Source organism: Manis javanica, chromosome 5 (assembly GCF_040802235.1).
Source record: "Manis javanica isolate MJ-LG chromosome 5, MJ_LKY, whole genome shotgun sequence".
Classification (NCBI taxonomy): Eukaryota; Metazoa; Chordata; class Mammalia; order Pholidota; family Manidae; genus Manis; species Manis javanica.
The window spans coordinates 127,149,503-127,177,429 of NC_133160.1; the positions used below are offsets into that span (position 1 = coordinate 127,149,503).

The following is a 27,927-nucleotide window of genomic DNA, read 5'->3' on the forward strand; positions in this document are numbered from 1 at the left end:
TTCGGGATTCTTTTCTGTTCTTGATGTGCTTTTCCAGCCAGTGATGCTGGGCTTTGGCAGGTAAGCATTTCACCTCTCCATATGCCCCACCACCACCTTGGCTCTCCTCCACTTCTTTGATTGTAAGAACAACAAAAAATGATTTAATGAGTGCTTATTATATGCCAAGATCTATAAGTATATGGCAAATAAAATCTACTTTAATTTTACAAATACTCTGTGAGGCAGAATATTAGGTTATAGATTAAACTAGTTTATAGATGAAAAAATAGAGGTTCATCAAGGTCATATAACATGAACAGGTCACACAACTAGTAAGAAAAATTATATTCAGGTCCTTCTAATCCTAAAAGGCCATGCTGTCTATTATTTCCAGATTCCTTGTGTGAATAATAGATTCATCAAAAAATTATTAGATATAGGAAGAAGGAACATCTAGAAGGGGGGAACATCTAGATTCTAGATTTTTCTCAATCTTGTGAATGTTCTCAACATCAATGTCATAAATCCTCAAATAATGACAGAATCCTTCACTGATCCATTCTAGCTTATGTAGTTTATTTAGACAGTATAATTTATGAGTAACTAATGGATAGATAACAATTTAACAATGAAAAGTATAGCAAGTAGAGGGAGAATGAGAGAAAGGAATGACACCAAGTTTAGTATTTTTGCATGACACTTTTGTACTGAACTCCACAATAATTTATGATCAGTTATAGCATTAGAAAATACTGAATTCGTCTAATCACTTTAAATTGTTAAATAAAAGAAATAAAAATATTGGCTATATAATTAATGTATAGCCAACGTTTTAAATTATTACTAATATAGTAAATTTACCAAGTGCTATAAACAAGAGCATTATTTGACAAAATATAATATTCTTTTAAAGAAATACAGTCCCTTGTAAATCCTTTCTTAAATGAGATTATTTTTCTAGCATGCATTCTACTATAGAGCTACTTCAGAAATTTATTCAAACTTTGTAATTTGGGGGAAAAAAACTTTTAAAATATGCTGACTGTTGAATGTTATTTTGTAGGAAGACAGACTTATTACATTTAAAATTATTGAACAGATGTAACATGAGACACATTTTGGAACACTGATAGAAGGATGACATCTAGAAAAATAGGTACATACAATCAGAATTTGTTGTAATAAATGACAAAATTCCTATAAGCCAACACCATACATTGAAAAGAAGTAAACTGTTTCTAAATATATATTGATTAAAGTAAGAAGCACAAAACTGATAAAGTGGAAAAATAGAAATATTATGGGAAACAGTAGACAAGACATGAAGATATGATAGACAGATGGGAAGTATAATGAAATATAAATGAGAACACAATGCAGCAGAAAAATGAAATGTTGAAAACATATGCAATGATTAAAAATAGAAAAACTGATAATAAAGTAAGGACAAATTCTAAAAACGAGTATTTTTAAGGGAAGTGCTGGTGACTTTACTGGGTAAAGATAAATCCATCAGAAAGCATATGGAATTAATGAATCTTTCAAACAGAGTTTAGAATGAGTTAAATCACATGTGTTGATCACAAAATTCACAGCTGTCAGCTTCCTCTGTGGTTTGTGACATGGAAGCTCTGCCTGTATGTTTCAGGCTGTATGTGGACTACCGAAGAGTATGTCTGAGAACTCTGTAGTAGTTTGAAATACAAGTTTAAATACCCATTATAGATTTTGTTCTGATTTTATTAATGTTTTGTCACTAAAAATTAACAATATCAAATTAAATCTTCATAACCTATCTTATATTGAGTATTTTTTCACCAACTCCAAAATATTTACAATCCTTACAAAAACAAGCAACATATTCACAAGAGCTTCCTCCCACCTCCTATCTTGATAACAGATCAATTATCTGTCAAGTGGCAAGCCCAGTTTGCCATGTCTTTGTGCAAGATCCCTGCACTTCAGGATGCCTCACTTGCCTATAGCTGGTTTGCCTACTGGGTTTTCAAGATCTCAGCCGGGATTTAGGACCCTAATAGATGTGCTTTGGGTCCCACTGCTCCTTATAAATTACATTCAAGAAGAACACAAAAACTCATCATATTCAATCAACAACAAATTTATTAAACAATGATATGATATATTGTTTATGATATCAAACAATGATATAATCATATTTCTTTCAATGATTGTAGTTATACAAAGGAAATATTTTTCCTTATTTAATATTTTTTCTCTGGAAAACAGCTATGATTCCAAGTAAGTCAGGATAATATAATGAAAAAATTTTGTTCTATGAAGTATGAATGACACAAGTTCAATTCTATATAGACTTGAGTAAATTACTGTGTTTTTTCTTTGCCTATAACTTTTTCTTCTGTAAAATGAAGAGAACTAAAGAGATTCAAAATACCATATGAAAAGCTTCCAGCATAGAAAATAAAAAATTGTGAAGTGGAAACTAAATTAAAAAATCCCTATGCTTACTATTACAACTGAGACCCCAATTCCCGCCTCTCCTTCACTGACTCCCCTGTACCTGGCTCTCCCCTGCAGGAAGGAACATATGGGCAGACTGGGAGTTTTGCTGTTTTTCTGGGTCTTTATTTTCTCTTCTTTCCGAGAAGTTTAATTCTCAAGCGCAATGCAGGGCACACAGTCAGCCTGTGACATGGATGTCTGTTGACCAGTGTATTTGTTTCTTGGGGCTGCTATAACAAATTACCACAAACTTGGTGGCTTAAAACAACAGACATTATGTGTGTGCTCTGCATTCAGGCCACTATATCAGGCTTCAGGAACTTGTTTTGCTGTTATTTTATTGTACTTTGGAGAAAAAGAGGAAAGCACAGATGAAAAAAAGTGCTATTACTGTTAAATTTTTGGTATAGTTCATTCAGCCATTTTTTCCATTCATAGGTTTTTATGTATGTTTCATTTTCATAGTTATAATCAGATTGTATATACACATTGGTATTTTGCTAGAAATACTCTATATAATCTTAGAACCTTTGTTTGGAATGGGCTATGCAGTTTCCACACTGGATATAATTACATAGTTCTCAAAATGTCTTATTGGATGTGTGGTCTGTTTCCTACAGCACCGTAACGAATGTATATGGCTGAAAATTTCTTTATGTATTTTAGAGGATTTCTGTTAGATCTAGTAGTTTTATTTCCAGGAAACTAAGGATATGAAAATCTTTAAAGGTTGTAAAAAAAAAAATACCTATACTTAGACATTTAGCCATCACTTTATAAACCAAATTTCCCAAAAAAGACCCATTTCTAAATTATAAATTCATTTTGATTCATTTTATTATCATAAAGTGACAAGGTAGTAGATAAAGTAGTAATTATGAACTATTTTATGGATAGAAAAGTAACACTTTTATGGATGCTGAGACATAACTAAGGTAATACGAAATGTAATTGAGAATAATATTTATAATTCCCAAATGCTAGTTCATATCATTTTCTTAAGATGATTTTTTTAAAACTTAAGACTGAAGAAATTCAGCTTGCTAAGTGAATACTGAATTATTTGCACTATTCTTTAATAATTTGGTGAAAAATAAAATTACATCAATTGACATATATCTATAGAGTAATTGATCCTACTTTTTTTTAATTTCTAAAAAATAATGAACAACTTTTGAAGAGAGAGCTATACCATCTACTCAGCACCCTTTTACAGTTAGTTTCAGATATTATTTTAACAAAATAATCTTGTTTAAATAATTGAATAAATTTGTTATACATCAGGAAGCTTTATTATTATTTCATTGAAAACATGATAAAAGCTTTGTTTGGTGCATTCATGCCCCAGAGAAACTTGCTACTGAAATTAAACATATTATGAACCCAAACAGATATCCATGTCATTTATCTCTTTTTTTTTCTTTTTTTTTCTTTTGGTATCATTAATCTACAATTATATGAAGGACATTATGTTTACTATGCTCCCCCATTCACCAAGTCCCCCCCATATCCCCGTTCACAGTCACTGTCCATCAACATAGTAAGATGCTGTAAAATCACTACTTGTCACCAAGTTCACAGTCACTGTCCTTCAACATAGTAAGATACTGTAAAATCACTACTTGTCTTCTCTGTGTTGCACAGCCCTCCCCGTGCCCCCCCCAACACTATACATGCTCATTGTAATTTCCCCTTTCTTTTATTCCCACCCTAATCCCTCCCTTCCCACCTGTCCTCCCAGTTCCATTCCCTTTGGTAACTGTTAGTCCATTCTTGGGTTCTGTGCTTCTGCTGCTGTTTTGTTCCTTCAGTTTTCTTTTGTTCTTATATCCACATATGAGTGAAATCATTTGGTACTTGTCTTTCTCCGCCTGGCTTATTTCACTGAGCATAATACCCTCTGGCTCCATCCATGTTGTTGTGAATGGTAGGATTTGTTTTTTTCTTATGGCTGAGTAATATTCCATTGTGTATATGTACCACATCTTTATCCATTCATCATCTACTGATGGACATTTAGGTTGCTTCCATATCTTGGCTATTGTAAATAGTACAGCGATAAACATAGGGGTGCATCTGTCTTTTTCAAACTGGAGTGCTGCATTCTTGGAGTAAATTCCTAAAAGTGGAATTCCTGGGTCAAATGGTATTTCTATTTTGAGCATTTTGAGGAACCTCCATACTGCTTTCCATAATGATTGAACTAATTTACATTCCCACCAGAAGTGTAAGAGGGTTCCCCTTACTCCACAACATCACCAACATTTGTTGTTGTTTGTCTTTTGGATGGTAGCCATCCTTACTGGTGTGAGATGATATCTCATTGTGGTTTTAATTTGCATTTCTCTGATGATTAGTGATGTGGAGCATCTTTTCATGTGTCTGTTGGCCATCTGAATTTCTTCTTTAGAGAACTGTCTATTCAGCTCCTCTGCCCATATTTTATTTGGATTATTTGCTTTTTGTTTGTTGAGGTGTGTGAGCTTTTTATATATTTTGGACGTCAACCCTTTATTGGATTTGTCATTTTCGAATATATTCTCCCATACTGTAGGATACCTTTTTGTTCTACTGATACTGTCCTTTGCTGTACAGAAGCTTTTCAGCTTCATTTAGTCCCATTTGTTCATTTTTGTGTTTGTTTCCCTTGCCTGGGGAGATATGTTCAAGAAGAGGTCATTCATGTTTATATCTAAGAGATTTTGGCCTATGTTTTTTTCTAAGAGTTTTGTAGTTTCATGACTTACATTCCAGTCTTCGATCCATTTCAAAATTTCTTTTGTGTATGGGGTTAGACAGTGATCCAGTTTCATTCTCTTTCATGTAGCTGTACAGTTTTGCCAGCACCATCTGTTGAAGAGACTGTCATTTCCCCATTGTATGTCCATGGCCCCTTTATCGAATATTAGTTGACCATATATGTTTGGGTTAATGTTTGGAGTCTCTATTTGGTTCCATTGGTCTGTGGCTCTGTTCTTGTGCCCGTAACAAATTGTCTTGATTACTGTGGCTTTGTAGTGGAGCTTGAAGTTGGGGAGTGAGATGCCCCACACTTTATTCTTCTTTCTCAGGATTGCTTTAGCTATTTGGGGTCTTTGGTGTTTCCATATGAATTTTTGAACTATTTGTTCCAGTTCATTGAAGAATACTCTTGGTAGTTTCATAGGGATTGCATCGAATCTGTATATTGCTTTGGGCAGGATGGCCATTTTGACAATATTAATTCTTCTTACCCAGGAGCATGGTATGAGTTTCGATTTGTAAGTGACCTCTTTAAGTTCTCTTAAGAGTGTCTTATAGTTTTCAGGGTATAGGTCTTTCACTTCCTTGGTTAGGTTTATTCTTAGGTATTTTATTCTTTTTGATGCTATTATGACTGGAATTGTCTTCCTGATTTCTCTTTCTATTAGTTTATTGTTAGTGTATAGGATAGCCACAGATTTCTGTGTGTTAATTTTGTATCCTGCAACTTTGCAGAACTCTGATATTAGCTCTAGTAGTTTCGGAATGGAGTATTAAGGGTTTTTTATGTACAATATCATGTCATCTGCAAATAGTGACAGTTTAACTTCTTCTTTACCAATCTGGATTCAGTGTATTTCTTTGTTTTATCTAATTGCCGATGCTAGGACTTCCAGTACTATGTTGAATAAGAGTGGGGACAGTGGGCATCCCTGTATTGTTCCTGATCGCAGAGGAAAAGCTTTCAGCTTTTCGCTGTTTCATTATGATGTTGGCTGTGGGTTTATCATATATGGCCTTTATTATGTTGAGGTACTTGCCCTCTATATCCATTTTGCTGAGAGTTTTTATCATGAATGAATGTTGAATTTTGTCGAATGCTTTTTCAGCATCTATGGAGATGACTGTGTGGTTTTTGTCCTTCTTGTTGTTTATATGGTGGATGATGTTGATGGATTTTGTAATGTTGTACCATCCTTGCATCCCTGGGATGAATCCCACTTAAGCATGGTGTATGATCCTTTTGATGTATTTTTGAATTCGGTTTGCTAATATTTTGTTGAGTATTTTTGCATCTACGTTCATCAGGGATATTGGTCTGTGGTTTTCTTTTTTGGTGGGGTCTTTGCCTGGTTTTGCTATTAAGGTGATGTTGGCTTCATAGAATGAGTTTGGGAGTATTCCCTCCTCTTCTATTTTTTGGAAAACTTTAAGGAGAATGGGTATTATCTCTTCTCCATATGTCTGATAAAATTCTGAGGTAAATCCATCTGGCCCGTGGGTTTTGTTCTAAGGTAGTTTTTTGATTACCGCTTCAATTTCGTTGCTGGTATTGGTCTGTTTAGATTTTCTGTTTCTTACTGGGTCAGTCTTGTAAGGTTGTATTTTTCTAGGAAGTTGCTCATTTCTCCTAAGTTTCCCAGCTTGTTAGCATATAGGTTTTCATAGTACTCTCTAATATTTCTTTGTATTTCTTTGGGGTCCGTCATGATTTTTCATTTCTTGTTTCTGATTCTGTTGATTTGTGTTGACTCTCTTTTCCTCCTAATAAGTCTGGTTAGGGGCTTATCTATTTTGTTTATTTTCTTGAAGACCAGCTCTTGGTTTCATTGATTTTTGCTAATGTTTTATTCTTCTAAAGTTTATTTATTTCTTCTTTGATCTTTATTATGTCCCTCCTTCTGCTGACCTTAGGCCTCATGTGTTCTTTTTCCAATTTCAATAATTGTGTCATTAGACCATTCATTTGGCATTGTTATTCCTTCTTTAAATATGCCTGGATTGCTATATCCTTTCCTCTTAAGACTGCTTTTGCTGTATCCCACAGTAGTTGGGGCTTTGTGTTCTTGTTGTCATTTGTTTCCATATATTGCTGTACTCCATTTTGATTTGGTCATTGATCCTTTGATTATTTAAGAGCATGTTGTTAAGCCTCCATGTGTTTGTGAGCTTTTTTTGCATTCTTTGTACAGTTTATTTCTAGTTTTATGCCTTTGTGGTCTGAAAAGTTGGTTGGTAGGATTTCAATCTTTTGGAAGTTACTGAGGCTCTTTTTGTGGCCTAGTATGTGGTCTATTCTGGAGAATGTTCCATGTGCACTTCAGAAGAATGTGTATCCTGTTGCTTTTGGATGTAGGGTTCTGTAGTTGTCTATTAGGTTCATCTGTTCTAGTGTGTTGTTCAGTGCCTCTGTGTCCTTACTTATTTTCTGTCTGGTGGATCTGTCCTTTGGAGTGAGTGTTGTGTTGAAGTCTCCTAGAATTAACGCATTTCATTCTATTTCCTTCTTTAGTTCTGTTAGTATTTTTTTCACATACGTTGGTGCTCCTGTACTGGGTGCATATATATTTATAATGGTTATATCCTCTTGTTGGACTGAGCCCTTTATCATTATGTAATGTCCTTCTTTATCTTTTGTTACCTTCTTTATTTTGAAGTCTGTTTTGTCTAATACCAGTATTGCAACACCTGCTTTTTTCTCTCTGTTGTTTGCATGAAATATCTTCTTCCATCCCTTGACTTTAAGTCTGTGCATGTCTTTGGGTTTGAGGCGAGTCTCTTCTAAGCAGCATATGGATGGATCTTGCTTTTTTATCCATTCTATTATTATGTGTCTTTTGATTGGTTCATTCAGTCCATTTACATTTAGGGTGATTATTGAAAGGTATGTACTGATTGCCATTAGAGGATTTAACTTTGTGGTTACCAAAGGTTCAGGGTTAGCTTCTTTACCATCTTACCGTCTAACTTAACTCCCTTGTTGGGCTATTATAAAGATGGTCTGATGATTCTTTATTTCTCTCCCTTCTTATTCCTCCTCCTCCCTTCTTCATATGTTGGGTGTTTTGTTCTGTGCTCTATTTAGGAGTGCTCCCATCTAGAGCAGTCCCTGTAGGATGCCCTGTAGAGGTGGTTTGTGGGAGGCAAATTCCCTCAAGTTTTTCTTGTCTGGGAATTGTTTAATCCCTCCTTCATATTTAAATGATAATCATGGTGGATACAGTAGTCTTGTTTCAAGGCCCTTCTGTTTCATTGCATTAAGTGTATCATGCCATTCTCTTCTGGCCTGTAGGGTTTCTGTTGAGAAGTCTGATTATAGCCTGATGGCTTTCCTTTGTAGGTGACCTTTTTTTTTTCTCTCTGGCTGCCTTTAATACTTTGTCCTTGTCTTTAATCTTTGTCATTTTAATTATTATGTGTCTTGGTGTTGCCCTCCTTGGATCCCTTGTCATGGGAGTTCTGTGTACCTCTGTGGTCTGAGAAGCCATTTCCTCCCCTAGTTTGGGGAAGTTTTCCACAATTATTTCTTGAAAGACACTTTCTATCCCTTTTCTCTCTCTTCTTCTTCTGGTACCCCTATAATGCAGATATTGTTCCGTTTTGATTGGTCACTGAGCTCTCTTAGAATTCTTTCATTCCTGGGCATCCTTTTATCTCTCTCTACATCAGCTTCTCTGCTTTCCTGTTCTCTGTTTTCTAGTCCATTAATGGTCTCTTGCATCTCATCCATTCTGTTGTGAAGTCCTTCCAGAGCTTGTTTTATTTCTGTATTCTCCTTCCTTAGTTCTTGCATATTTCTCTGCAAGTCATTCAGGATGGTTATGACTTTTGTTTTGAATTCTTTTTCAGGAAGACTGGTTAAATCTATCTCCCCGGGTTCCTTCTCAAGGGAAGATGTAGCAGATGCCGAAGTTAGTCTTGTCTGGATCAAATTTTTTGCCTTTTCATGTTGGTAAGTGCTGTGGTATGCTATTGATGCGTCTATCAGCTTTCCACTTGCCCCTGGCCTTTCTTTACTTTGACAACTGCGTCCCCTAGTGGCTTGTGTTGGGCAATTGCGTGTAGATTGGGTCTTTGTATCTTGTCCGGCTGGTATGGAGGAAGCTCCCTTTGTAAGGGTGTTGCCACCCTCAGGCTGCTTCTCTGTTTTGGCAGAGCTCCGGAGGGGTAATGGACGGGGGGCTGTTTGGCTGTTTGTCTCTGTGAGGGGTCTCAGAGCTGTTGCCCAGTGGGTTACTGTGCCCAGGTTTCCCTGTAATTTCCAGCTGCTAGACTGTGACCTGAGTTGTTTCCGTCCAGCTGTTGCATCACTGTCCCTTTAAGACTTTCAAAAAGCACTCGCTTTTCTTTGTCACAGGGGCATCAGCTTCAGAACCCTCTCAGAGGTCTTGCTCCCCTGTTTCCCTAGTGTCCAGCCCTCCACACATGCACTGTGTCTGCGCTCTGGTGCAGGTGGCTGGGGCTGGGTGTTCAGCAGTCCTGGGCTCCCTCTCCCTCCCGCCAGGAGCTGGGGGGAGGCATGCTCGGGTCCCGTGGGGCTGCAGCTTGTAACTTACCCCTTTCACCAGGTGCTGGGCTCTCGCACATGTGGATGTAGTCTGGCTGTTGTCCTGTGTCTTCTGGTCTCTCTTTTAGGATTTGTTGTATTTGTTGTATTTCAAAAATATGTGTGTTTGTGGGAGGAGATTCCCACTGTCCTACTCATGCCGCCATCTTGGCTCCTCTTGTTGGCATATAAATTTTCATCATAATCTCTTATAATCCTTTATATTATAAGAGTAGTATTGTTGGTTGTAACTTTGAGGAGCAGAGATTTTTGAGTACAGGGGTGACTGCTATTCAAATCCATTCTTAACCCTGCCTCTTTGCGTTACCTCTAAAATGAAGTGAGAGAGAGGACTGAAGTTCCAAAACAATAAAATAAATGAATGAATGAATAAATAAATAAATACATGGGAATGAATAATTCATATAAAGTTTTAGAGTTTTAGCATACTGTATCTGGCATATGAAAATTGCTTAGTGACCCATTGTTTGTCATGCTAATGCTGATAAATATTGTTTTTATACAGTTACTTCATTTATAGAATGCCCAGAGTTAGGTGATATGGAATGCTATTTTTTTCTGGATTTCATTGTAAGTATTGAAATATTCTCTCCAGATATGTTCATTCATGTATTCAATTGATATTTCCTGAGTTCATGCAATATACCAGGCTCAGAAATAGGTAGTAAAATCATAACACTGTAAAAGACATAAGAAAGGGTTAAACATTGAGCAGAATTTCAATTCAATGCAGCAAATGCTGAGGCTCCCAAGGAAGCCTTTTGTGGCCAGAAAAGGTTCACACAGAAATGAAGTGATTTATATGTCAGTCCCTGAAGTCTATCTGATATCTAGCTATGAAAAGGAATGTGGATGTAGGGAGTGGGTACTAAACAAGTGTTTCTTTAGTGCAGAAATAAATAAAATCAAGAAGAATAAAACAAGAAAGAATCAGTGAAGGCAAGAGTTGGTTCTTAAAGAAAATAAACAAAATAGATAAACCCATAGCCCGACTTAACAAAAGGGGTTGACATCCAAAATGAATAAAGAACTCACATGCCTCAACAACTAAAAAGCAAATAACCGTATTAAAAATGGACAGAGGATATGAACAGACACTTATTAATTTTTTTATTAAGGCATGATTGATATACACTATTATAAAGGTTTCACATGAATAAACAATGTGGTTACTGCATTTACCCATATTATCAAGTCCCCACCCATTCCCCAAAAAGTAAAAGAGGAGGGAATCCTCCCAAACTCATTCTACAAGGCCAGCATCACTCTAATACCAAAACCATATGTATGTATTTTTAAATATGAGAAGTGAACAGACACTTCTTCAAAGAAGAAATTCAAATGGGTAACAGGCACATGTAAAGATGATCCAAATCACTAATTATCAGGGAAATGTAGATTAAAACCACAATGAGATATCACTTTACACCAGTTAGGATGGCCAATATTGAAAAGACTAGGAACAACAAATGCTGGCAAGGATGTGGAGAAAGGGAATCCCTCCTACAGTGCTGGTGGGAATGTAAACTAGTTGAACGTTTTTGGAAAGCAGCATAGAGGTTCCTCAAAAAACTAAAAATAGAAATACCATTTGACCCAGGAATTCTACTCCTAAGAATTTACCCTAAGAGTATAGGATTCCAGTTTCTAAAAGACATATGCACCCCTATGTTTATTGCAGCACTATTTACAATAGCCAAGAAATGGAAGCAACCCAAGTGTCCATCAGTAGATGAACGGATAAAGAAGATGTGGTACATATACACAATGGAATATTATTCAGCCATAAGAAAACAAATTCTACCATTTGCAGCAACATGGATGGAACTTGAGGATATTATGCTCAGTGAAATAAGCCAGATGGAGAGAGACAAGTACAAATGATTTCACTCATCTGTGGCGCATAAACAAAGCAAAAACTGAAGGAACAAATTAGCAGCAAACTCACAGAACCCAAGAATAGGCTAACAGTTACCAAAGGGAAAGGGATTGGGGAGGATGGGTGGGAAGGGAGGGAGAAGAGGATTAAGGGGCATTACAATAAGCACACATAACATGGGGGTGGGGGGCACGCAGAAGGCAGTATAGCACAGAGAAGACAAGTAATTACTGTATAGCATCCTTCTACACTGATGGATATTGACTGTAATGGGGCATGTGGTGGGGACTTGATAATGGGGGGAATCTAGTAACCACAATGTTACCCATGTGATTTCATATTTATGATACCAAAATAAAAAATAAATAAGGGAAGGAAGGAAGGAAGGAGGGAAGGAAGGAAGGAAAGAGAGAGAGAGAGAAAGAAAGAAAGAGAGAGAGAGAGAGAGAGAGAGAAAGAAAGAAAGAAACTTCTAGTTAGTTAATCCATTATAATTTCAGTTTTCATTTATAATAGCTGCTGGCATTGAAAAAAAGAAAGAAGTGTTTCTGTCCCTCAAGAGGAGGTCTTACTCAGACCATGAAGAAGAGAAATAAGATGACCAAAAAAAAAAGCAAAGATACTGTAATTGCAGATAAGTGAGAGTTACACTCACACACGCAGACATGCACACACCACACACACACACATAACATTTATATGTTTATGAATTTATAAGCTAAAAATTGATGTAACTCTATACACTTAGCAGTTGATGTAGTTGAAATGAGCAATAGATTTTCAGGGGGTTAGTTTTCTATTTACTGCTGTTACAGTTAGTGATAGCTCTTTAAATGCAATGTTATGGATATAATTTACTTAAGAGATTTCTTTGACTTATGAAACTAGAAAAAAAAAAGGGACAGAGACTCACTGCGATTTTCATTCTTCTTTAAGTATTTTCTACTTCTACATGTTTCATGGGTAGTAATAGAGTACATAGAAAGAAAGTCTCACAACATTCTTGAAGTTCCAGACTAGAGCATATCCATTTCTCATTGCTTTGTGTGTCTATGTGTGTTTCTTGGTCCTGGCCCCTAAGCACAGTATATTTATCCAGGATTGGACACATGACTTAAAATAGGCAAATCAGATTCTTTGTCCTAGCAAGAGGAGTCATGGACATCTGTCAGTCTACTATCTTTTGATCTCTAAAAATGAAACTTACATTCTGTGAATCCTTATGCACTAAAGAAAAAGAGACTTACTAAAAAAGTATTTATTTTTATTTTAGCAAACACATTGTGCAGAGTGCCAGTCAATGTTGTAAGTAAGCATGTGGAGAATGAAGAAATAAAGTACCATACCAGTCCAGAGAAAAAGAGATAAGTAATGAAAGCACCAATCAAAAGACACAGAGTAATAGAATGGATAAAAAAGCAAGATCCATCCATATGCTGCTTACAAGAGACTCACCTCAAACCCAAAGACATGCACAGACTTTAAGTCAAGGGATGGAAAAAGATATTTCATGAAAACAACAGAGAGAAAAAAGCAGGTGTTGCAATACTAGTATCAGACAAAACAGACCTCAAAATAAAGAAGGTAACAAAAGATAAAGAAGGACATTACATAATGATAAAGGGCTCAGTCCAACAAGAGGATATAATCATTATAAATATATATGCACCCAATACAGGAGCACCAACATATCTGAAACAATTACTAACAGAACTAAAGGAGGAAAAAGAATGCAAGGCATTCATTTTAGGAGACTATAACATGCCACTCACCCCAAAGGATAGATCCACCAGACAGAAAATAAGTAAGGACACAGAGGCACTGAACAACACACTAGAACAGATGGACCTAACAGACATCTCTACATCCAAAAGCAACAGGATACACATTCTTCTCAGTGCACATGGAACATTCTCCAGAATAGACCACATACTAGGCCACAAAAAGAGCCTCAGTAAATTCCAAAAGATTGAAGTCCTACTAATCAAATTTCAGACCACAAAGGCATAAAACTAGAAATAAACTATACAAAGAAAGCAAAAAGGCTCACAAACACATGGAGGCTTAACAACATGTTCCTAAATAATCAATGGATCAATGACCAAATCAAAATGGAGATCCAGCAATATATGGAAACAAATGACAACAACAACACAAAGCCCCAACTACTGTGGGATACAGCAAAAGCATTCTTAAGAGGAAAGCATATAGCAATCTAGGCATATTTAAAGAAGGAAGACCAATCCCAAATGATTGGTCTAATGTCACAATTATCGAAATTGGAAAAAGAACACATGAGGCCTAAGGTCAGCAGAAGGAGGGACATAATAAAGATCAGAGAAGGAATAAATAAAACTGAGAAGAATAAAACATTAGCAAAAATCAATGAAACCAAGAATTAGTTCTTTGAGAAAACAAACAAAATAGATAAGCCTCTAGCCAGACATATTAAGAGGAAAAGAGAGTCAACACACATCAACAGAATCAGAAATGAGAAAGGAAAAATCATGCAGAACCCACAGAAATACAAAGAATTATTAGAGAGTACTATGAAAACCTATATGCTAACAAGCTGGGAAAACTAGGAGAAATGGACAACTTCCTAAAAAAATACAACCTTCCAAGACTGGCCCAGTAAGAAACAGAAAATCTAAACAGACCAAATACCAGCAACTAAATTGAAGTGGTAATCAAAAAACTACCAAAGAACAAAACTCCCGGGCCAGATGGATTTACCTCAGAATTTTATCGGACATACAGAGAAGACATAATACCCATTCTCCTTAAAGTTTTCCAAAAAATAGAAGAGGAGGGAATACTCCCAAACTCATTCTATGAAGCCAACATCACCTTAATAGCAAAACCAGGCAAAGACCCCACCAAAAAAGAAAACTACAGACCAACATCCCTGATGAACATAGATGCAAAAATACTCAACAAAATATTAGCAAACCGAATTCAAAAATACATCAAAAGGATCATACACCACGCTTAAGTGGGATTCATCCCAGGGATGCAAGGATGGTACAACATTCGAAAATCCATCAACATCATCCACCACATCAACAAAAAGAAGGACAAAAACCACACACATCATTTCAGATACTGAAAAAGCATTCAACAAAATTCAACATTCATTCATGATAAAAACTCTCAGGAAAATGGATATAGAGGGCAAGTACCTCAACATAATAAAGGCCATATATGATAAACCAACAGCCAATATCATACTGAATAGCGAAAAGCTGAAAACTTTTCCTCTGCGATCAGGAACAAAACAGGGATGCCCACTCTCCCCACTGTTATTCAACATAGTACTGGAGGTCCTAGCATTGGCAATTAGACAAAACAAAAAAATACAAGGAATCCAGATTGGTAAAAAGAAGTTAAACTGCCACTATTTGCAGATGTCATGATATTGTACATAAAAAACCCTAAAGACTCCACTCCATAACTATTAGAGCTAATATCGGAATTCAGCAAAGTTGCAGGATACAAAATTAACACACAGAAATCTGTGGCTTTCCTATACATTAACAATAAACTAATAGAAAGAGAAATCAGGAAGACAATTCCAGTCATAATAGCATCAAAAAGAATAAAATACCTAGGAATAAACCTAACCAAAGAATGGAAAGACCTATAACCTGAAAACTATAAGACACTCTGAAGAGAAATTAAAGAGGTCACTAACAAATCAAAACTCATCCCATGCTCCTGGGTAAGAAGAATGAATATTGTCAAAATGGCCATCCTGTCCAAAGCAATATAGAGATTCGATGCAATCCCTATCAAACTACCAAGAGCATTCTTCAATGAACTGGAACAAATAGTTCAAAAATTCATATGGAAACCCCAAAGACCCCGAATAGCCAAAGCAATCCTGAGAAAGAAGAATAAAGTGTGGGGCATCTCACTCCCCAACTTCAAGCTCCACTACAAAGCCACAGTAATCAAGACAACTTGTTACTGGCACAAGAACAGAGCCACAGACTAATGGAACCAAATAGAGACTCCAAACATTAACCCTAACAGATATGGTCAACTAATATTCGATAAAGGGGCCATGGACATACAATGGGGAAATGACAGTCTCTTCAACAGATGGTGCTGGCAAAACTGTACAGCTACATGAAAGAGAATGAAACTGGATCAATGTCTAACCCCATACACAAAAGTGATTTTGAAATGGATCGAAGACTGGAATGTAAGTCATGAAATCACAAAACTCTTAGAAAAAAACATAGGCCAAAATCTCTTAGATATAAACATGAATGACCTCTTCTTGAACATATCTCCCCAGGCAAGGGAAACAAACACAAAAATGAACAAATGGGACTAAATGAAGCTGAAAAGCTTCTGTACAGCAAAGGACAGTATCAGTAGAACAAAAAGGTATCCTACAGTATGGGAGAATATATTCGAAAATGACAAATCCAATAAAGGGTTGACGTCCAAAATATATAAAAAGCTCACACACCTCAACAAACAAAAAGCAAATAATCCAAATAAAATATGGGCAGAGGAGCTGAATAGACAGTTCTCTAAAGAAGAAATTCAGATGGCCAACAGACACATGAAAAGATGCTCCACATCACTAATCATCAGAGAAATGCAAATTAAAACCACAATGAGATATCATCTCACACCAGTAAGGATGGCTACCATCCAAAAGACAAACAACAACAAATGTTGGTGATGTTGTGGAGTAAGGGGAACCCTCTTACACTTCTGGTGGGAATGTAAATTAGTTCAATCATTATGGAAAGCAGTATGGAGGTTCCTCAAAATGCTCAAAATAGAAATACCATTTGACCCAGGAATTCCACTTTTAGGAATTTACTCCAAGAATGCAGCACTCCAGTTTGAAAAAGACAGATGCACCCCTATGTTTATCGCTGTACTATTTACAATAGCCAAGATATGGAAGCAACCTAAATGTCCATCAGTAGATGATGATGCATTGGCAATTAGACAAAACAAAGAAATACACTGAATCCAGATTGGTAAAGAAGAAGTTAAACTTTCGCTATTTACAGATGACATGATATTGTACATAAAAACCCCTTAAGACTCCACTCCAAAACTACTAGAGCTAATATTGGAATTCAGCAAAGTTGCAGGATACAAAATTAACACACAGAAATCTGTGGCTTTCCTATACACTAACAATAAACTAATAGAAAGAGAAATCAGGAAGACAATTCCAGTCATAATAGCATCAAAAAGAATAAAATGCCTAGGAATAAACCTAACCAAGGAAGTGAAAGACCTATACCCTGAAAACTATAAGACACTCTTAAGAGAACTTAAAGAGGTCACTTACAAATCGAAACTCATACCATGCTCCTGGGTAAGAAGAATGAATATTGTCAAAATGGCCATCCTGCCCAAAGCAATATACAGATTCGATGCAATCCCTATCAAACTACCAAGAGTATTCTTCAATGAACTGCAACAAATAGTTCAAAAATTCATATGGAAACACCAAAGACCCCAAATAGCTAAAGCAATCCTGAGAAAGAAGAATAAAGTGTGGGGCATCTCACTCCCCAACTTCAAGCTCCACTACAAAGCCACAGTAATCAAGACAATTTGTTATGGGCACAAGAACAGAGCCACAGACCAATGGAACCAAATAGAGACTCCAAACATTAACCCAAACATATATGGTCAACTAATATTCGATAAAGGGGCCATGGACATACAATGGGGAAATGACAGTCTCTTCAACAGATGGTGCTGGCAAAACTGTACAGCTACATGAAAGAGAATGAAACTGGATGACTGTCTAACCCTACACAAAAGTATATTCGAAATGGATTGAAGACTTGAATGTAAGTCATGAAACTACAAAACTCTTAGAAAAAAAAATAGGCCAAAATCTCTTAGACATAAACATGAGTGACCTCTTCTTGAACATATCTCCCCGGGCAAGGGAAACAAACACAAAAATGAACAAATGGGACTTAGTGAAGCTGAAAAGCTTCTGTACAGCAAAGGACACTATCAGTAGAACAAAAAGGTATCCTACAGTATGGGAGAATATATTCGAAAATGACAGATCCAATAAAGGGTTGACATCCAAAATATATAAAGAGCTCACACACCTCAACAAACAAAAAGCAAATAATCCAATTAAAATATGGGCAGAGGAGCTGAATAGACAGTTCTCTAAAGAAGAAATTCAGATGGCCAACAGACACATGAAAAGATGCTCCACATCACTAATCATCAGAGAAATGCAAATTAAAACCACAATGAGATATCATCTCACACCAGTAAGAATGGATACCATCCAAAAGACAAACAACAACAAATGTTGGCGAGGTTGTGGAGAAAGGGGAACCCTCCAACACTGCTGGTGGGAATGTAAGTTAGTTCAACCATTATGGAAAGCAGTATGGAGGTTCCTCAAAATGCTCCAAATAGAATTACCATTTGACCCAGGAATTCCACTTCTAGGAATTTACCCCAAGAATGCAGCACTCCAGTTTGAAAAAGACAGATGCACCCCTATGTTTATTGCTGCACTATTTACAATAGCCAAGATATGGAAGCAACCTAAATGTCCATCAGTAGATGATGAATGGATAAAGATGTGGTACATATACACAATGGAATATTACTCAGCCATAAGAAAAAAACAAATCCTACCATTCACAACAACATGGATGGAGCCAGAGGGTATTATGCTCAGTGAAATAAGCCAGGCGGAGAAAGACAAGTACCAAATGATCTCACTCATATGTGGTGTATAAGAACAAAAGAAAATGAAGGAATAAAACAGCAGTAGAAGCACAGAACCCAAGAATGGACTAATAGTTACCAAAGGGAAAGGGACTAGGGAGGACGGGTGGGAAGGGAGGGATAAGGGCAGGAAGAAAAGAAAGGGGGAATTACGATTAGCATATATAGTGTTGGTGGGGGTACAGGGAGGGCTGTGCAACACTGAGAAGACAAATAGTGATTCTACAGCATCTTAGTATGTTGAAGGGCAGTGACCGTGAACTTGGTGACAAGTAGTGATTTTACAGCATCTTACTATGTTGATGGACAGTGACTGTAAATGGGGATGTGGGGGGGACTTGGTGAAGGTAGGGGCCTAGTAAACATAATGTCCTTCATGTAATTGTAGATTAATGATTCCAAAATAAAGAAAAAAAATGGAAAAATTATATGCCAAGAAATTGGATATCCTAGAAAAACGATAGGAAAAAATGGTAATTTGTAAAGACCAATAACTAATAATAGAATTAGTAATCAAAAAAATTCTGAAGAAGCAAAAATCTAGGTCAAGATGGCTTCACAGGTGAATTCTACTAAACATTTAAAGAAGAATTAAAACCTATCATTATCAAACTATTCTAAAAAATTATAGAGGAAGGAATATTTTCAAATTCATTCTGTGAGGTCAGCATCATCGTAATAAGAAAACAAAATATGCCATAAAAAAGAAAATTACAGACCAATATCCATAGTGAACACAGATGGAAGGGTCCTCAAAAAAATATTAGCAAGCTAAATTGAAAATATATCAAAAAGATCATTCAGTAAGACCAAGTGGGATTTATTCCAGGAATGCAAGGATGGCTCAATATCTAAATCAATCAATGTGAAAAACCACATTGACAAAAAGAAGGATAAAAACCATATGATCATCTCAATAGATGCAGAATAAGCATATGACAAAATTTAACATCCTTTCATGATAAAAGCTCTCAACAAAGTTGGTATAGAGGGAATAAACATAATAAAGACCATATATAAAAACCTACAGCTAACATCATACACATTCAGTGGTGAAAACTGAAAGCTTTTCCTCAAAGATCGGGAACAAGACAAGGATGTCCCCTCTCACCACTTTTATTCAACATAGTGCTGGAAGTCCCAAACACAGCAATCAGACAAGAAAAAGAAATAAAAGGCATCCAAATCAGTACGGAAGAGTAAATTTTGGAACTATTTGTAGATAACATGACACTATATACAGAAAATCCTAAAGACTCCACCAAAAACTAATGGAACTAATAAATGAATTCAGCAAAATTGCAGGATACAAAATCAAAATTCAGAAACCTGTTGTATTTCTATATACTAATAATAGTCTAGCAGAAAGTGAAATCAAGAAAATAATTCCACTTACAATTGCATCATAGAAGTACCTAGGAATAAATTTAAGCAAGGAGGTAAAAGATCTATATACTGAGAATATAGGCATTGATGAAAGAAACTGAAGAAGACACAAATAAATGGAAAGACATTTCATGCTCATGGATTGTAAGAATTAATATTGTTAAAATGGCCCTAGTACCCAAGGCAATCCATAGATCTAATGCAATCCCTATTGAAATACCATTTCAACTTTCACAAAACTAGAGCAAATAATCGTAAACTTTGTATGGAACCACAAAAAGCCCCAAACAGCTAAAGTTATCTTGAGAAAGAACAAAGCTGAAATTATCATACTCCTTGATTTCAAATGATACTACACAATTATAGTAATCAAAACTGTATGGTACTAGCACAAAGCAGACATTTGTCAATGGAACTTAATTGAGAGTCTAGCAATACACCCATGCTTATATGCTTAATTAATATATGACAAAGGAGACAAGCATAGCAATGGTAAAAAGACAGTCCCTTAGTGATGTTGGAAAAACTGAATAGCTACATGCAAAAGAATGAAGCTGGATCACTGTCTTATATCATACACAAAAATAAACTTGAAATGAATTAAATACTTAAAAACCTAAAATCATAAAACTCCTACAAGAAAACATAGTGAGTAAACTCCTGAACATAAGCATAAGTAATTTTTTTTCTGGATATGTCTCCCCAGGCAAAGGAAACAAAAGGAAAAATAAACAAGTGGGACTACATTAAACTAAAAACCTTTTGCATAGCAAAGAAAACCATCAACAAACAAAAAGACAACCTACTGAATGGGAGAAATATATGCAAATGATATATCTGACAAGGGGTTAATATTCAAAACATATAAAGAACTTATACAACTCAACACCAAATAATAGTAATAATAATAATAATAATAATAATAATAATAATAAGAAGAAGAAGAAGAAGAAGAAGAAGAAGAAGAACCTGCTTATAAAATGGGCAGGGACCTGGATACACATTTTTCTAAAGAAGATACAGATGGCCAAAAGACATATGAAAAGATGCTCAGCATCACTTATCATGAGGGAAATACAAATTAGGACCATAATGAGAAATTATCTTACACCAGTCAGATAGCTAATATCAAAAAAGTAAGAATGAAATCTTGTCATTTATGAAATGTGGATTGACCAAGAGGTTATTATGCTAAGTGAAATAAGTCACACAGAGAAACACAAATACCATATGATTTCATTTATTTGTGGAATCTAAAAAATAAAACAAATAAAACAGAAATGGACTCATAAACAGAATAAACCGGTAATTGCCATAGGAGATGTGGGTAGGGGGAGACATGAAATAGGTGAAGGAGACAAAAAAGTACAAACTCCCAGTTATAAAATAAATAAGCCAAGGGGAATAAAAATACAACATATAGAATAGTCAATAATACTGTAATATCTTTGTGTGGTGATAGTTGGTAATTACACTTATTATGGTGAGCATTTCATAGTGTATATAACTGTTGAATCACTGTATCATATACCTGAAACCAAGACATTATTGTTTATCAACTACAACTACACTTAAATAAAACAAAATCTCTACTCCTCATTAATAACTAAGGCTTTGTTATTAAATCAGGCTCATTATGTCTCTAAGAATGAGTTATTTCTCAGATGACTGTCCCTATTGCAAAATAGACAAATTTACCTCAAGAGTTCTCTGGATTTTGAGATACGTATGAACCTCATCAATGGAAACACAGGGAATGTATTAATTGACTTACTTGTGTGTGCATTTCTTTGTTTGAGGTTTATTCCTGTCTCTTAGGCCCTCTCAGTGCTCAAACATAGTATGTGGCCAGAAATAGAGCAAATATGTTCAAGTGTGCAAAAACCCCAGAAATAAATAAGTCCTGGAATATCATGAAATTGTGATTTTCTACTACTTGTTGCCTCAATCAAGTCTGGAATCAGGGTTGTAACTGTATAATATGAGCACCAGTTGATAAATTAAAAGAGAACAAACAAAAAGAACAAAGTAAAAGAAGACAGGGAGGAAGAAAGGAAGAACGGAAGGAAGGAAGTGAGGGAAGGAGGGTGAAGGTAAGAAAGTTAAAAAATAAAAATATATAAAAAATAAAAATAAAACAAGAAAACAAAAAACTGTCCATTCCATCACTCAATTTCTTAAAAGAAAATATAATGTTGTATTCTCTCTTGTGGTCTTGTGGAAACCTTAAAGTAAAAACTATTGCAGGGTTCTAGGTATATCAGTTAGGACTCAGTAATTTTCAATCACTAACTATGGGAAGTTATTAGATTTATGCATTTGTTCACTTAATAAACATTTACAGAAGGCTTATTTATGTCTAGGATCCCCACAACATATTCTTTGAGGAGCTTGGAATTTACAGAAAGGAGTCAGTATTAGTCTAAATGGATCTAAGCAATATATAACTTTAAATTTCCTTAGAAGTTTGTTCCAATAAAATTAATTAGGTAAGATGTTCTTAATACAGAAATCATTAGGTAAGTTATCTTTAAGACCATTTGGTGAGGTATACCATATGGAGTATAAACTCTTAAGGTATACCATATAGATTCTGAACTCTTAAGGCTGTGATTAAACATATTTAAATGTATTAAGGGAATTACAAAAAATCTAAGTTACTGGAGGATAAAACAGATTAGTTAAAAGCAGAATTATGAAAAAAAAACAGAATAAACATTAAGCATTATGCTACATATCATTAGACACTTATGGGCAGCACAATATAGTCTTTTTCTAGACCAGTGGTTTCCTAACCTGACTATTAATTAGAATACCCCATGGACCATGGTTAAAGGAGACATCTGGAGATCCTGATAGGAAGGCTGGGGGTGAGTCTAGTAAATAGCATAAAAAAAAACTTCCCAGGTGACTCATAATGTCAGATTTAGGAGCCATTGCTCAATTACCTTCTGCAGCGTATTAGCAGCAAATGATATAAGCTAAGTCACTAAGCTTTTACCAGTTCCTTTGTCCTGTTATTCATTAGCAAATTCCTTAAAACATCACCTTTGACTTCAAATACTACAATCAAAACATATCCAAATTTTCAACCTTCACCAATCTTCACAGAAATAAATAAATAAGCTGTCTAAGGAAAAAAACATATGATTGGTACATCATTTTAATGGTTCTTGCATTCCTCTACTCCCAAACTCAAAAATTCATTTGCATACACAAGTCTGAGCATTTGAGCTGTTTGATCTCTATGTAATGTGGACTGGAACACTGTTAGTGGAATTAGATTCTACTGTGACTGGTTTCCTTCTGTTACTTATGAAGCCAATCACACTTCCAAATAGGCTTGGAACACCAACTGGCCTCCAGAGTTCAAGCAGCTGAATGAACTGAAGTCAGCTGATGTCTGGAAGACGGAGGTGCTCTTCCTTCTCACACACTAACAGCTATTCACTTAAAAGGCTCAAAACAGAGGTTAAGAGGTGGCATGGTGACACCTCAGCCCTAAAAATATTTTGAAATGAAAATCAAATACACTTCTTGTATTAACCTCATAACTGAAGATCCAATCAATCGTCTAGATATGAGATTTTTGGCAGGGAAGCTGGAGTGATGAACAGAAGATTGTCCAAGAAATTCCCATTTTATTGCTACAGTTTTGTCTCTTGAGAAACCCCCAAATGATTAGCATGCAATATTATCCTCTTTATTTAGTTTTAGCATAACAGCAAGAGAAAGCTAGTGTACAAAAGTAGCTGGAGGTTTAGTATTTAAGCATATGTTCAAGTAAATTGTTAGCTTTTACAAAAACTCCATCTGACTTTCATGAAAAGTAAATATAAATCTAAAAACCACTAGAATAAAACTTTTTAAATAAAATGTACAAGTTCTAATAATAAGACATAACATGGAAATGTTATAAAGGCCACAAGAGTACAGTTGTTTTGTATTGTTTAAATTGAGACTTACAAATTACTCATACATATGTGTTTATTAGACTAAGTTTTTGTTTTTCTTATGCCATTAGAATATGAAAGTCTTTAAGCTAGCAGAAAATAGCAAGTCACTGTTTCCCTGCCCAACTTAACTGTGAAGCTAAATAGATGGAAATCAAATATGTATCAGTATTTCCCCATAAATATTATTCTTCTACACTCTACATTGATCTGATAGAAGAAGTAATTGACTGGTGTATTAAGTAATTGGAGATCCAATGCATATACATTATTTTAATTTCTGCTCAACTTGTCATGTAATGCTTTAGATCACTTTCTATTATTGTTCTAATAAAAATTCCAGTTACTCTTTTATAATGTTATATATCTCTAATTTAATAACAATTGCTACTACTTACTGAGTTCTTAGTATATGCCAAGTACATTGTTAAACAATCAAAAACATTATCATTTAATACCTAAAAATACATTAGGGTCCTATCTTATGATTCTTATTCTATAGATGATGTAGCTGGGCATAGACAGGTAAGATTGTGCAGTATCTCACAATGAAGAAATGCTAGAATCAGGATTTGAAGTCATGTAATTGACAAATTCTTTGCACTCAATCATTAAGTCATGTTGATTCCTATTTCAGCTATTTCTCACATTCAAAATTTTATAATGGTTATTGGTACAACAGTTATAATGGTACAATGGCTATTCCTTTGTGATATTTCACTGTTCCTTTTTAGAACAATGTACATTTTTCCTGTTAATCATCAAAAGCAAAGAGAAAAAATATGATGTTTAGCTCTATTTTAAATGTGATGGTGTAATTGCGTATGTTTGCATATGTTTCTTTTATTCAAATACCGTGTATATTTTCTTTCATACACTATTGAAAATATTAAAATGATTTTATTCATTGTGAGAAATTTGATGTATTGAGGGAAAGCAAAGTCTCATTTAGAATAATGTAACTTGTGCTCATCAATTGGAAAACAAAGTAGATTAAAAATATCACCTGTGCCTGTTTTGAGAGAAATCTTCTGCATCCGTGGATGTTTTATTGCCCTTGTCTAGCTTGGATTAATACATAGTCTACAGGCACACACCTGATCATCTACATTTGCTCTCTTACAACACTAAACTATGTTTTCTACCTTTATCTTGCATCTACCTACCACTTCAGCATTTTATTAAAAATAATAATAATAATAATAATAATTATAATAAAGGGAGAAATGTGGGATCCACATATAAATCAAGTATAAAAATCAAACGAATATTCATATTTGACCTGATTGTTTATAGTTCATAATGCATGATCAAAACCGAAAGTTTCTGTGATGACTGCCCTTGTACTGTTCACCATATAAGAACTTATTCACTATGTGAGAATTTGTTCACCATGTAAGAACTTGTTCATTATGCTTCAGAAGATTGGAGACTGATGAAAATTAGGCATGGGGTGGATTAATGATTGTGCATTGAGCATTGACTCCCCTATACAGACTTTTATTGTTGTTAACAACCATTTGATCAATAAATATGAGAGATGACCTCTCAAAAAAAAAAAAAAAGTAAAATATCACCTGTGAATTTATTATAAACATAATGGTATAACTTTTTTATGCTTTTATATATATTTTTTATATATTTAGATAATTTACAATATTGTGAATTACACCTCATTAAAATTTTATTTTAAAATACAATTTTACTGTGTACATATTCAGTGCTTCTTAGAGACCATCCCAGTAGAATTTAACACAAAGGAAGGAATTTTTTTCTGTCTTGTTCCCTGATACAAACATCAAGAGTGCCTGGAACATAAGAGGCTTGTAATAAATAACTGTATGAATGAATGAATTTCACCAAGATCCTATAGTTTCAGTTTTGGCTGTTTTCCATTTCATATTAAAACCTCACATGTTGATGACTATGGCTTACTCATTGACTAGAGACATGATTATTTTCTTAAGGTTAATTCTTAGCTGTAAGTTATTGGTTCAAAGGGTGTATGTAAAATTTTATGGCTTTTTTAGTTTTTCCAGCTTTTTTTTTTTTTTTAACAATTGAAGAACACAAGGAGAGAGATCTCTGTATTTTCTTGTCTCTGCAGCCTGGCTTTGGACTAGGTGGTCCTGAGAAAGAGCTGGGTTGGTATTTCCATGAGACTTGTGGGTTTTTAGGAGAAATATCTCAGCAATTTCACTACAACAAGATTTAACCCATCAAGCTATTTGACAACTACAGAGCTGAATGTCTCTTTAATTAAAATCCTAGCTCTTAGATCCTCTCTGTATATTATCTGCATCTAATTTGTTCCTGTAAGTTTTCTCATAGCACTGAGATTTATGGTGAGTAGACTTTTTGGTTCTATCCATCTTTTCATGATTTGAGACTTTATGAGGTGTCTGAGTAGAAGAATGAAATTAGGTAATTGATAGCTGCCACCTTCACTGGCATCTTCTAAAGGAGATGGGAAGACAGAAGAAAGGGCTCAGGGGTAGGGTTTTCATATAAGCAAACTTCCTCCAGAAAATTATATACTGATTTATAATCCCATTGGCCATGGATGAAGACACCTACTGTCTTAATCCTTGGATTGCAATGGGTATTTTCTGTCTCAAAAGTGTCATTATGTTAGGAAGAAGCTAGCATCTCATTTTATTTTCATGTTTTGATTATTATTCTAATGGAATATATCCAATACGTTTACTTATTTCTAAATTGCTTTTTTTTGTGTTTTTCTTATATCATTTTTCTCTTGGAATATTTGTCTTAGTTCCCACTGCTTTTAATATTTATATTTGAGCTGGAGTCACTACTAAGATATAAGAAAGGCACTCTACATGAAAATACCATAGTTTCAAACAGCTAGTTTCAAACTATGAGCTGAGACTACTGTATGTCTTTTGTATTTCTAATCTGATTTACTGGTTTCACTTAATTCACGGGCCTTTTAAATTGAGGCATGCAGAGATGAAGAAATCAAAAGGTTCCCACACTGCATGTTTAGATACTATGCAGAGGCTGGTACAGAGTAACTCTGCCAATTAACACCTGGGCCAGCAGTTCAGAGGAGACACAGGGTACTATTGAACTTTTCAGGCATCCAGTATTTCGAAAGTTAAAAAAAATAAAACATTTCATTCTCAAAATTATATTGACCCTAATAAATCGAAGGCACTGTAAAAGATATAATGCCTTGCTTCCTTCAGGGATCCACAGTCTAATGTTTATTTATTTCTTGATACCCATTAGATAAATGCTTTGATGTAGTATATTAGAGTTCTAATTTTGAACTTAAAATGGAATTCAAGTTACACCATTTAGTGTAGCAACAGGGTCTTACCTGCAGTGGTGAGAGCACTCATTGTGCATCAGTTACCTGGAAAGGAAGCAGGGCTTTTAGAGGCAGAGTCTAGTTGGGCTGCATTCAGGTAATCTCACTCTTTGGATCTTTATCACAAAAGCATCAGGGAAGGAGAGGGCAAAGAGATGGGGCAGAAACTAAGCAAAAAGGAAACCTTAAAAGATACCTACAAAGCTGTGTCAGTTCTTTGAGGCCCCAACAAACTTACTGTGTCACAATAAGAAAAGCAGCAGGGCCTTTCAGCACTGAGAACAATCACTCTGCAGTAGTATATGCAATGTGCTTGTTCATTTTAAGTAAGTCTAGTTATACTCTTACTTTCTCTTTGATTCCTCTTCTGCTCTTAATATTTATTAAAGTCTGTAGTTATTTGTTTATATTTATAGGCTTCTTGTGCTGAGCTAAAATTGAACTAAGAGTAGAATTGGGGTGCAAACATATTTAATCTATAAAGTAAAAGCCATGTTTTCTTGGGTACCTTCATGTTGGAGTACCAGGTATCAAAGTGCAAGAACTCCAGAGAGATGATTCACTCTGGGAAGTACCGGATGGATTAATGATACATCCTTTCTGCCTAGAGATTCATCTTCTAAGTTTAAAACTCAGAAAAGCTAACTCTTATTTGTAAAACTGTAGCGAATGTTCTTACATACATAGAGATGTATAACAAGAGTACCAGGAAATTTGTGGTAATTGCTATAATCTGAATCACATTTTGGTGAAATGTACTTACAACTTCCTAACCGATTGATATCCAGGGAATTTGGCATGCTTTTCTTTCCATTTCTCTGCAAAAAATGATCAAGAAGAATTTTAATCATTC

General features: G+C 35.2%; 1 long non-coding RNA gene across 1 annotated transcript; it reads right to left on the bottom strand.

The window, feature by feature from the left end:
- Positions 1-27,891, bottom strand: LOC140849394 (uncharacterized). Its single transcript, XR_012131142.1, has 3 exons — positions 27,838-27,891; positions 27,084-27,119; positions 1-114 (listed from the first exon to the last, which is right to left on the bottom strand). It is a non-coding gene; the product is annotated as an uncharacterized lncRNA (long non-coding RNA).
- Between the last annotated feature and the right edge of the window lie 36 nt (positions 27,892-27,927).